Below are 11292 nucleotides of genomic sequence, written 5' to 3' on the forward strand. Positions count from 1 at the left end.
TTGTGACATGGAATTTTTTCATTGGTAATCTTGTGAATGAATTTTTGGATTTTAACCAGAGAAAGAGTGTGTTAAAATGGTCGAAGAAACGCAGCCAAGCAGTTGTTGTTCGAATTGCACGAAATTCGCAAGAAGCATGACATATTCGATAAAAATGGCCAGCAATGTTCACTTTTAAAGGCCAGACAACCAGACGCTTATCATTTCCACTCAATGCAGTCTTAAGAAGTGCAGAAGTCAGAAAAACACATCTATTCATCGTTCTGGAACCCAGCCCGACGGCCAATTCTGACGCCAGAACATCGACGTTGACGTCTGCAGTGGAGCAGACAACACTTGCGATGGGGAGCACGTGAGTGGAGAAGAGTTCTCTTCACCGATGACTCACGTTTCCTTCTTCACCGAGCTGACGGCAGGACACGTGTCTACGGGCGCACAGGTGAACGTTACATCAGGCCATGTGTTCTGGAAGGGGATCGTTTTAGAGGTGGGGGCGTTATGATCTGGGGTGGGATAACAGCTGCAGCAAGGACGCCAATGATTGTGATTGAGGGGAACTTGAATGCTGTGAGGTACCGAGACGAGATTTTGCAAATGGCCGCTTTACCGTTTTTGCAACAGAACGGCTCTGGAGTGACGTTTCAACACGATAACGCCAGACCACACGTTGCTCGAGTTGTACAGCAGTATCTTAATCAGAACAATGTTGATGTGTTACCCTGGCCTGCAAGATCCCCTGATTTGTCACCCATTGAACACGTCTGGGATGAAATGGAGTGACGTTTACGACGTCATCCGAATCCTCCAACAACGCTGCAGGAACTCTGTCAAATCCTTCCTCGGATCTTCCCCAGGACTTTCATCGACGTTTAGTGGCCTCAATGAGGCGAAGGTGCCAGGCCTGCATCAATGCACAAGGTGGACACACTTGCTACTGACCGTGTGAACTTGCTTGTGAACCCCCTCTTGTGTTGTGGCTCATTTGCATATGCCAGGTGCGCTGTTCTTATGGACTGTTGATCGTACCATACCTTGAAACATTTGTCTTTCCATGTAATGACATTTCGTTCGCGGCAGTAAAAGTTTAACACTGATTCTGTTTGTTGTTTCTGTGTCAAAATAAATTTTGCCTTTGAGTATAAGTTGACAGATGATCGGTGCATACCCATAATGGCCGCCATCTCTTTAACTCGAAAAACATGCCACCACACACTCTAATGTTATACAGTGTATCGATATATTGCATGGTTCTTGGAAGTATTATGAAGGCGATTTATTTTATGCGGTCTTCAAGTATATAATTAAATTTAAGTGAATGTTGAAAGAGGTTTAAAATCATGTCATAAATAATATTAATTCCGGGTTTTACCTCCGTTCTACCCAGCATCTATTACACCACCCTATCTAACATGTTACACCCGATCTAAGTGGGTACGCAGCTCGCTTAGTGACTTAGTATTAAAAGGAACATGCATTGTGTAAGGGATGGCAGGGAGTTCACGAGCTAGTTAGAGGGCAAGTAGTTAGATAGATTGGTGCAGGAGTACGAATGGGAATGTGAAATCACACGCAACAAACGACGTACTCAAACAGGTCCCTATTACATGGTACAATCTAACCACTACTCAAAACACACGGACCATACTACACTTACTACAGTCAAGATCAGGATTCCACTCTTCCACATAACAATATTGTTACATTTGTGGGGGTAGGTAATGAAAAACCTTAGTCCAGATAGGATGGTACTTTGTTTAACCATACTTTGTTTAACCCGAGTAGGATGCTCGATGAATAATAATAGGTAACAAGAAAAAAAGAGCAATCAGAGATTGCAAACCCTCGCCAGGATGCATTTTCAGTGGTTTTTAAGGCTTTTGTGTGAAAACAAATATGGCGGCCAAACCACATAAACGATGACGTCATCATTATTTTTTTTCTAAACTAATTTATTCCTAGATTATGCTCAATAAATTTCATCTTGATCGGATGAAGTTTTGTACTTGTCGAATTATGATGTCATAATGGAGGCACGTATGACATCATAAACATATTTTATTCCCCATGGAGAGTTCTTTACATTGAGCCATGTGTCAAATATTTATATTCAGCACTTTCGGAGATATAGAGGTGCAAAGGTTTTCGGTTTTTCCAAGATGTTCGGCCGAAACACGTGACCGATGATGTCGTCATTATTTTTTTTCTCCACCAGTTTATGCCGACATGGCGCTCAAGAAATTGCATCTTGATTGGATGAAGTTTTGTACTTTTCGAATTCTGAAATTATGACGTCGTAACGGAGGCCGAGAGAGTTAAAAATTGGGCACAGTCTATTCCAGGGCAAGAAAAATATGTGTGTAAAGTATGGCGATGCTCGGTGCAACGATGCAGCCGTAGTACTGCGCACAGACAGACAGACAGATCAAAAATCGGTCAGAGGCCGAGGACTTGACGGAACGTAATTTTTTATCGGCCATATTGGACAAATATGGCGGCCGAACCATGTGACGGATGACGTCATCATTATTTGTCTTCTAAACTAATTTATTCCTAGATTATGCTCAAGAAATTTCATCTTGATAGGATGAAGTTTTGTACTTTTCGAATTACGACGTCATAATGGAGGCACTTATGACATCACTATTAACATATATTATACCCCATGGAGAGTTCTTTACAATGAGCCATGTCTCAATTTTTTCTACTCGGGAGATACCCATGCTACGCACGGGTTGGAGGCCAGAAGCAAACACGCAATGCAGATACGGCGAATGCTAAAGCATGAAACCAATAAATTCCACATTCCTGTAGCACCTTCAGTCGCACGTCAGACATGGACAGCAAGTTCATGAAGGACTTCCATGAAAAACGTACCCGTTCGCAAACAAACGGGTACGTTCACGTGTAGAAACATCGATCGTGGGTCCGTGACGAATCTGCATATGGCGATGGCAAAATATCAGAAATTGAAGCCTTTTTTTTATTTTAAACGATTCATGTAAACATCCGTTGATTCATATCACACGCAAATCATCAACATCTAAACAGTATCTTTCGAATTTCAACAAATGCCACATCACTGTTCATATCGGTAAATATTATTCCATCATGTTTCAAATCGTGATCGACACACTATGATCGTGATGATCGTGATCGTGAATCGTGATCGATAATCGTGTTCACAATCGCTATGTCGTATGTACTCCCGATACGTGTAACAAATTCCCGAAACGTGTAACTGTACCAAATCAACAGTTAAAAGGATTTTGAGCCGATAGCTGTTACGGCCTTGGCAAGATCGATGGAGACAGCGATCGGTTAGATCTGATGCTCCTTCATGCCGAAGTGCAGATCCTCCTTCATGCCACATTCGATCGATGCAGCTGTGCAGCGATCGGTGCTGGTCGTTTGTGTGGCACACGGTGCTGCGATCGGTGCAGCTGTTCGTGCGGCACTTGGTGCAGCGATCGGTGCAAACGTGGACTCCCACACTGCCACATCCAGAACAGGTCCTTTTGATCAAAGATAAAAACACCCGCTTACCTCCGAACCGGCTGATTACCTCCTCAGTAGTGGGGATATGATGGTCTTTTTTTCTTTTTTTTCTTTTTTTGTATACAGAATCGAGGCTCATGAAAGAGCTGACATTTATCACAAAAAAAAAATCAAACAGACAAACAATATATATAAAAAGAGGGAGCGGTAGACAAGATGAGGAGAGATGGGGAAGCACACAAACACAACATTTGAGAGCAGGGACATCGGGAGATGTGTGGGAGGGAGAGGGCTTGGGGGGCGGAGGAGTGGGAAGGGGGAGGGGGGTGGGAGGAGTATAAAACACAAGGACACCAAGGACTTCCAGAAAAGAAGTTGGTATTTCAAAAAAGTGGATTTGGGGTGAAATTAGCGGGGGTAGAAAAGATCAAGGTTTTGGATGGGGGAAAATAAGAGATGGTGGTGAACAGCTGTTTTAAAGACCTGGAGGGAGGAGTGGGATTGAAGAGAGTGAGGGAGTTTGTTCCAGAGGTGGGAGACAAAAGGAATGAAGGAGTGAAGGTGAGCAGAGAGTCTTGATTTTGGCAGTTTAACCATAAGAGGGTTGCAGGCAGATCTTGTGCGACCTGTAGGAATATTTGGGGGACAGAGCCCAGAGAGAGCTGGGGGAGCAAGGCCGGAGAGGAGTCGGTAGAAGACGGACAGACACAGATGGTTTTTACAGCTTTGTTTAAATTCCTTGGACTCAAGGATAACCGGAACGAGCTACCTTTATTTTCGATGATCACAAGGTTGTGCAACCATTCATTCAGTTATTCTCGGATGTCGGTCGACATCCGAGAATAGGTGGGGTTGAGGAACGAATAATACAGAACTCAAACGTGCCCTCCCTGTTTTCTGTTTGGTCGTGAAGGTTAGCCTTACCCTTGTGCAAAACCTGATGCCCCAAATGTGCTTTTGAGAGTGACGGATGAACTATAGATGTGCGATTTCATTGTCAATTTTCTATAAACGGAAAAGGGCACGACAGATGCCTGTGCACCAGGGTCCAGATTGACCTTCACCTTCAATAGAGAAGTCCGCAAATCAATTCTTGCCGGTGACAGACAGCATCAACGCCATCAATAAACAATTGATCAAGACTTACGTTATCACTATGAGTGTCGATGGCGTGTACTTGTGATCAAGGTTGAGCATGGCACATTCTCTTGAAGTGGCCCGTGTGGCCACAATTATTGCAGTTCCTCTCCTTAGCCAGGCATTCGTGCACCTGTTTATTTTCGTATCCACATTGAGGACACTTAGTGATGGTCGGCGGTCCTTCCGGGCCAAAGAGGAGCAGTCTTCACTGCGAGAAATATTGGCATGGCTCGGTACTGCGCCCTGCTGTCGAAAACTGCGCATCTCGTTTACTTTGAGCGGTGTCTTTCTCATGGTCTTCAGCTGGGCGTGACTGGCCTCTGCTGCTCTGCTGCTCTGCTCTGCACCGCTTTAGTGAGGTCAAGATCCTTTTCACAGAATAAACGCTCCTTTTGGTGTAATAAACGCTCCTTTTGCAGATCTCGCGAGATCTTGGAGACGGCGGCAGGGATTTTCGAAGCTCCACACGGTCTCCACGTTTTTCGAAGTTAAGTCTGTTCACAATTGTATTTTGTCGAAACTGTATTTATCTTTCGGTGTGTGAAGTTATTGTGTGCAACTTTGGTTGTTTCTCGGTGTTTATCTTTCATAAATTGATCGTCTGTTTGCCGTGTCGCGAGCAAGGCCTTGTACAGTGTGCACTGTACAACCTTGAGGCTTTGTTTTTCTCTCAGCGGTCCGTCGTTTGTGATCCAATAACTTTCGTTCTCTGGATTCCCAGTCTTTTCACCCATAGCCTACTTCCTTGTGTAAATCTCAACTCAAAAAAAAAACAAAAAAAAAAAAAACATTTCCTTCTCTGTTCTCATTCGTTTATTCATTCTTATTCGTTCGTTCGTTCTTCGACCACGTGTTTCTCCCCCATTTCCCCAGATAGTTTTCACTCATTAACCTTCAATGTTTACACTTTCCCCTGAAGTTATGTATTCCGTCATATTTTATAACACCTTTTTCTTCTTCTTCTTTAAAAGGCTGCTTTCGACTTGCTCACCAAATCAATTCATCCCAAAAAAAATATCCATCTCCAATAGTGCCTTTTTTCTACATTCCCTAAACTCTCCTGCACTCCATCCTCCATCCAGCGTCCTTAAACGTATTTTTAACTCGAAGGTCACAAGAAACTCATTTTGCAATAAATGTTCGTTTCCCATAAATCGTACACTTTCAAAAATCCAATCTCACCCCTCCCCTCCAAATCTTCCCCATAACCCCTCCCCTCCAAATCTTCCCCATCACCCCTCCCCTCCAAATCTTCCCCATCACCCATCCCTTTCAAATCTCCCCCCTTGCCCCCTCCCTCCTAAACTACCCCCTCACCCCTCCCCGCCAAGACGCCCCCTCGCCCCTCCCCTCCTAGACTCCTGCCTCACCCCTCCCCTCCAAATCTCCCCCATATCCCATCCCTTTCAAATCCCTCCCCTTGTCCCTTCCCTCCCAAACTCCCCCCTCACCCCTCCCCTTCAAATCTCCCCACCCTCATTGCTTCTCAATTTCCCCCCTCTCACTCCCCCTCCTCAAAGCGTCCTCCCCGCTTCTTCCCCCTTCAAACTCTCACCTCCATCTCCCCCAACCTTCTGCCTCGCTCTTCCCCCTCCTCAAATAACACCTCATTGTGGCTCACCCAATCACCATCAAACCTTTTGTCCGCCCCATCCTTCCCTTTCTCCGAGCTATTCTGAAATCTCTGACACACCTTCAACAGCTCTCCCTACCTCTTCCACCTCTTCCACATCTTACCCTACCCCTCCTCCCCCCTGTTCTGTATCTGATGCTCCCCCTTCCTCTTCATTAACGGTATGGACCTCAAACATCCGGGGCCTTCGTTCAAACTTAACTGATCTCTCCATACAGGTTGCTTCTGTCAAACCAGACGTGATCTGCTTAACAGAAACTTTCCTCCTTTATGATGTCTCTGATTCCATAGTATCTCTCCCGGGCTACTCCCTCCTCCGGTATGATAGACCTGAGCCTCGTCCTGGAGGCGGGGTTGCTATCTTTATCAAAAACTCTCTTCCTCACTCGCCCTGCACTGCACTCTCTCCACCTCACCCCCAGGAATACCTCTGGCTACGGCTTCCCCTTCGCTCCCACCTCTTGTTCATATGTGTGTTGTACCGTCCACCAAACAGTGATGACTCCATCTACATCTCGCTGTCTGATGATATGGACCAACTTCTATCTACTCATCCCAACTCTCTCTTCCTCATATGTGGTGATTTCAACTGTCATCATGCCAGTTGGCTGGGTGTGGGTACCTCTCTCACCAGCCATGGCTCCTCAGCAAAGGACTTCTGCGACTCACTGGGACTGACACAATCTGTCAATTTCCCGACCCGGATCTCAGTCAACGGAACATCTTCTCTTCTGGACTTGGTTATGACTAACTTCCCTGAAAATGTCTGCTGCTCTTCTTCTGCTCCGATCGGATCATCTGATCATGTCCTTGTTAAAGTGGACATCTCTCTGACCATCCTCAGGGAGCCTGCTCAGCGTCGACGAGTCTGGCATTTCACTCAGGCCAACTGGCACGGTCTTCAAGCAGCCATCAATCATCTGGACTGGTCTCCCATCTCTACCACCTCTGACATCAACTCATCCTGGGAATTCTTCCAAAGTAAATTGCTCTCTCTCATGCACAGATTTATCCCATCTCGTCTTCAGTTGTCATACCCTTCCTCCCGTCCATGGTACACGGAATCTTGTGGTGAGGCTGTTGCCCAGAAACAACTTGCCTTCGTCTCCTGGAAAGCAAATCCAACGGAAGGAAATCTCATTTCCTTTCACAAAGCCCGAAACAAGTGTGTGTCCACCCTCAGGAGAGCCAGGAAACAATATCTCTCCGTTCTCAAGACCGAACTCTCTTATCTGTCTCCCTCTTCCAAATCCTGGTGGCGTCTGGTCAAATCCGTTTCTGGTGTTTGTTCCCCCTCCATCCCCTCCCTTACCTCAAACGGCTACACAGCTGACTCCGCACGTGAAAAAGCTGAATGCCTCAACTCTGTGTTTGCCTCTAAATCTTGTGTCCCAAACCCATCCCTCTCTGTACCCACCATACCCAGTCGTACCCTGCTGCTTCTGGACTCCATGTCCTTTCCTCCTGACAAGGTGGAAAAGTTTCTGTCAACCCTCGACTCTGATTCTGCAACTGGACCCGACGGCATCAGCCCACGGGTCCTAAAATCCTGCTCTGCTGCTCTATCTCACCCTCTCTCTGTTCTCTTCACCCTCTCTTTTGCTCAAGGTCAACTGCCATCTGCTTGGAAATCAGCCAACATCACCGCTTTGCACAAAAAAGGTGCAAAAACAGATCCTAGCAACTACAGACCAATCAGCCTTCTCCCAATTATCAGCAAAGTCATGGAATCCATCATTGCTTCTGATATGAAATCTTTCCTCTTCTCCAATGGCTTGATCTCTGATCATCAATTTGGTTTCAGACCAGGTCACTCTACTCTGGACATGCTGCTTCTGCTGTCTCAACATTGGATGGAGGTCCTCAATGCCAAACAGGAAATTAGAGCTGTCTCCCTCGACATATCACGTGCCTTCGACACGGTCTGGCACCCCGCTCTGCTCACCAAACTCTCCTCCTTTGGTATCCATGGAAATCTCCACGCATGGCTGGCGGACTTCCTCTCTAGTCGTCGTCAACGTGTGGCCCTGAATGGGTTTCTCTCATCTCCTCTTCCTGTTCAGGCTGGAGTTCCCCAAGGCAGTGTTCTGGGCCCCGTGCTTTTTCTGGTCTTCATCAATGATCTCTCTGACTCTCTCGAAAATCCTCTCTATCTCTTTGCTGATGACTCCACTCTCTGCCGCTCCATTCCTCTTCCCTCAGATCGGCAGTCTGCTGCCTCCTCACTCTCTGAAGACCTGGACAAAATCACAGACTGGTCAAACAAGTGGAACATGTCTTTCAATCCTGACAAATCTCACACTCTTACCATGTCTCTCCGAAAAGATCGACTGGACAACCCTCCCATCTACTTTCTCAACAATCCTCTCCAAGAAGTTCTGTCGCTCAAGATTTTGGGTCTCACTATCTGCCATGATCTTTCTTGGGAAAACCACATTTCCAAGCTGGCCTCCAAAGCCAGTCGCCGACTGGGCATCCTCCGTCGTGCGAAGTCCTTCCTCGGCACACCTGAGCTCCTCACCACATACAAGGCTTTCATCCGCAGCTCAATGGAATACTGTTCTCCCCTATGGGCCGGTGCTCCTGCCTCACACCTAGCTCGGCTTCACGCTGTTGAAACCAAAGCTTTCAGAATTATTGGAATCTCCCGCGATGAAGCTATCTCTGAGGGCCTTTCACTCACTCACCGCAGGCAGGTAGGTGGTCTTTCTGTCTTCTACCGACTCCTCTCCGGCCTTGCACCCCCAGCTCTCTCTGTGCTCTGTCCCCCAAATATTCCTACAGGTCGCACAAGATCTGCCAGCAACCCTCTGATGGTTAAACTGCCGAAATCTCGGCTCTCCGCTCACCTTCACTCTTTCATTCCTCTTTTCTCCCGCCTCTGGAACAAACTCCCTCACTCCCTTCAATCCCACTCCTCCCTCCAGGTCTTTAAAACAGCTGTTCGCCACCATCTCTTATCTTCCCCCATCCAAAACCTTGATCTTTTCTACCCCCGCTAATTCACCCCAGATCCACCTTGTTTGAAATTCCAACTTCTTTCCTGGAAGTCCTGGCAGTGTCCATATGTTTTATACCTCTCCCACTGCCCCCTTTCCACGCCCCCCCCCCCAAAGCCCTCACCCTCTCTCAGATCTCTCGATGTCTCCATGTCTCTCGGTCCCTGCTCTCAAATGTTGTGTTTGTGTCCTTCCCCCTCTCTCCCCATCTTGTCTACTGCTCCCTATGTTATGTTTTATGTGTCGGTTTGTCTTTCTGTGTGATTAATGCTCGCTCTTTCACGAGCCTCGATCTTGTATACAACAAAAAAAAAAAAAAAAAAAAAAAAATCCGACATGGCGAACAAACTATATGGTCTCGAATCATTGTCTCCGTTTCTGCAAAACTGCACGATTTGGCGTTTGGCCTCAACTCGGTGACATACTGTTCAAAGGGCCGACCTTCTTGCCGTCGGTTTCCCAAAAACGGTGCCTTTCAAAGACTAGATTCATTTGTGGATTACAATATTCCTCAAACTTCTCATATACTGAGTTGAGTTTCTTGCTGTCTACAGCTTCGCTGAACGTGATTATGTTGTACACTTCAATGGAAAGTTGAGTGCTCGGTATGTAGAGTGATACGTCTCTGTGGCAAATAAAGGTGCTATTCATTTACAATCTCATGTGGACTTGGACAAGCACAGAAAGCAGCTTGAGAGAGCTCATCATCCTCAGCGAAATTGATGGACTGTGAAAGGAAAGGACTCACAACATGCAATGAGGTAACACTGAAAATTTGAATAATTATAACTGATTTTTGAGGCCATAACACCTGCCCTTATTTATGGACTCGGAAGAGTACCCATCCCAAGTGACGGGAAAAGCTAGCATAGGATCCCCATTCCCCTCTCTATCTCTCCCCCACTCTCTCCCCATCTCCCCTCTTCTTCCTTCACTCCCTTCTCTCCCCTGCCTCCCCCCACCCCTTCCCTACCCATCTCCCTCTCCCTCATCCAATTTCCCTTTGCCTCACCCTCCTCCAATTTTCCTTTCCCTCCCCTGTCTCTGCTCTCTTCCCCACCCATTTTCACTTGCGTTCAGATGGAATATATAACTATGCGAACGGTTGTTTTCAACCAGGTAAATCGATGATTACCTTTTCAACAGTAGATAATCGCGTGAAGGTACAGGGTAGGAGTTCAAACCCGCAAACAGACATTTTTGGGAGCTAAATATGTTGTCAGCGAAAGAAGATGTCGTACGTGTGTGGACATACATACATAGAAGCACTCTGTGGGAACCGGTTCAATAACAGTTGCTACATGGATGGCGATCTTACGCACAAGTGGTGCAACTTTATTAATAAACAATTAATATTAATAAAGAGATGCATAATAAAATAATGCCAGATCTTTCAATATTTATACATTAACAAGGCTTGTGGAAGAGCAAGAAAACAGATCAGACAATGACGTTCATGGGAGCAACAAAAGTTGATACAAAAGTAGAATTTAATCCAAAAAGATCGCTAATGACCTGTAATAAAATCACATCAAAATACGGTGTAAAAAAAAAATCAAATATATCAGCTTTAAATAAGCTTATATGATACAATCATGATGGGTGCACAAAACTCCACAAAGCACAGAGGATTATACACACAAAGTTATGGATTACATCCGATGAATTATTTGCAATAAGGGAATGGGAAACAGGAATGGGTTAAAATGGCATTATAATCATGAACACTTCAAAACGTTAGGTGGGATTTCTTCCTTCCTTTCTCCCGTGTAAGTGTTGCTTCATCAGGATGAAGATTACCGCGGGTGGTGCACAGGCAAGAAATGCTGGCTTGATTGCTCAATGCCTCCAAATAAAATAACAACTCGGGTTATGTTACGGATCCGTTACTTCCGCCTTTGTTGTTATTATATACTTGTAGGATTTTACGTTTCAGGTAATGTTGTTGTGAAGATTTTTGTGTGAAATGGAGATGACTTTTGTAAAAGGTAAAAATAAATGTTTTTGAAGGAAAAAGGAAAACGC

Source organism: Myxine glutinosa, chromosome 1, assembly GCF_964187855.1.
Source record: "Myxine glutinosa chromosome 1, kmMyxGlut1.1, whole genome shotgun sequence".
Taxonomy (NCBI): domain Eukaryota; kingdom Metazoa; phylum Chordata; class Myxini; order Myxiniformes; family Myxinidae; genus Myxine; species Myxine glutinosa.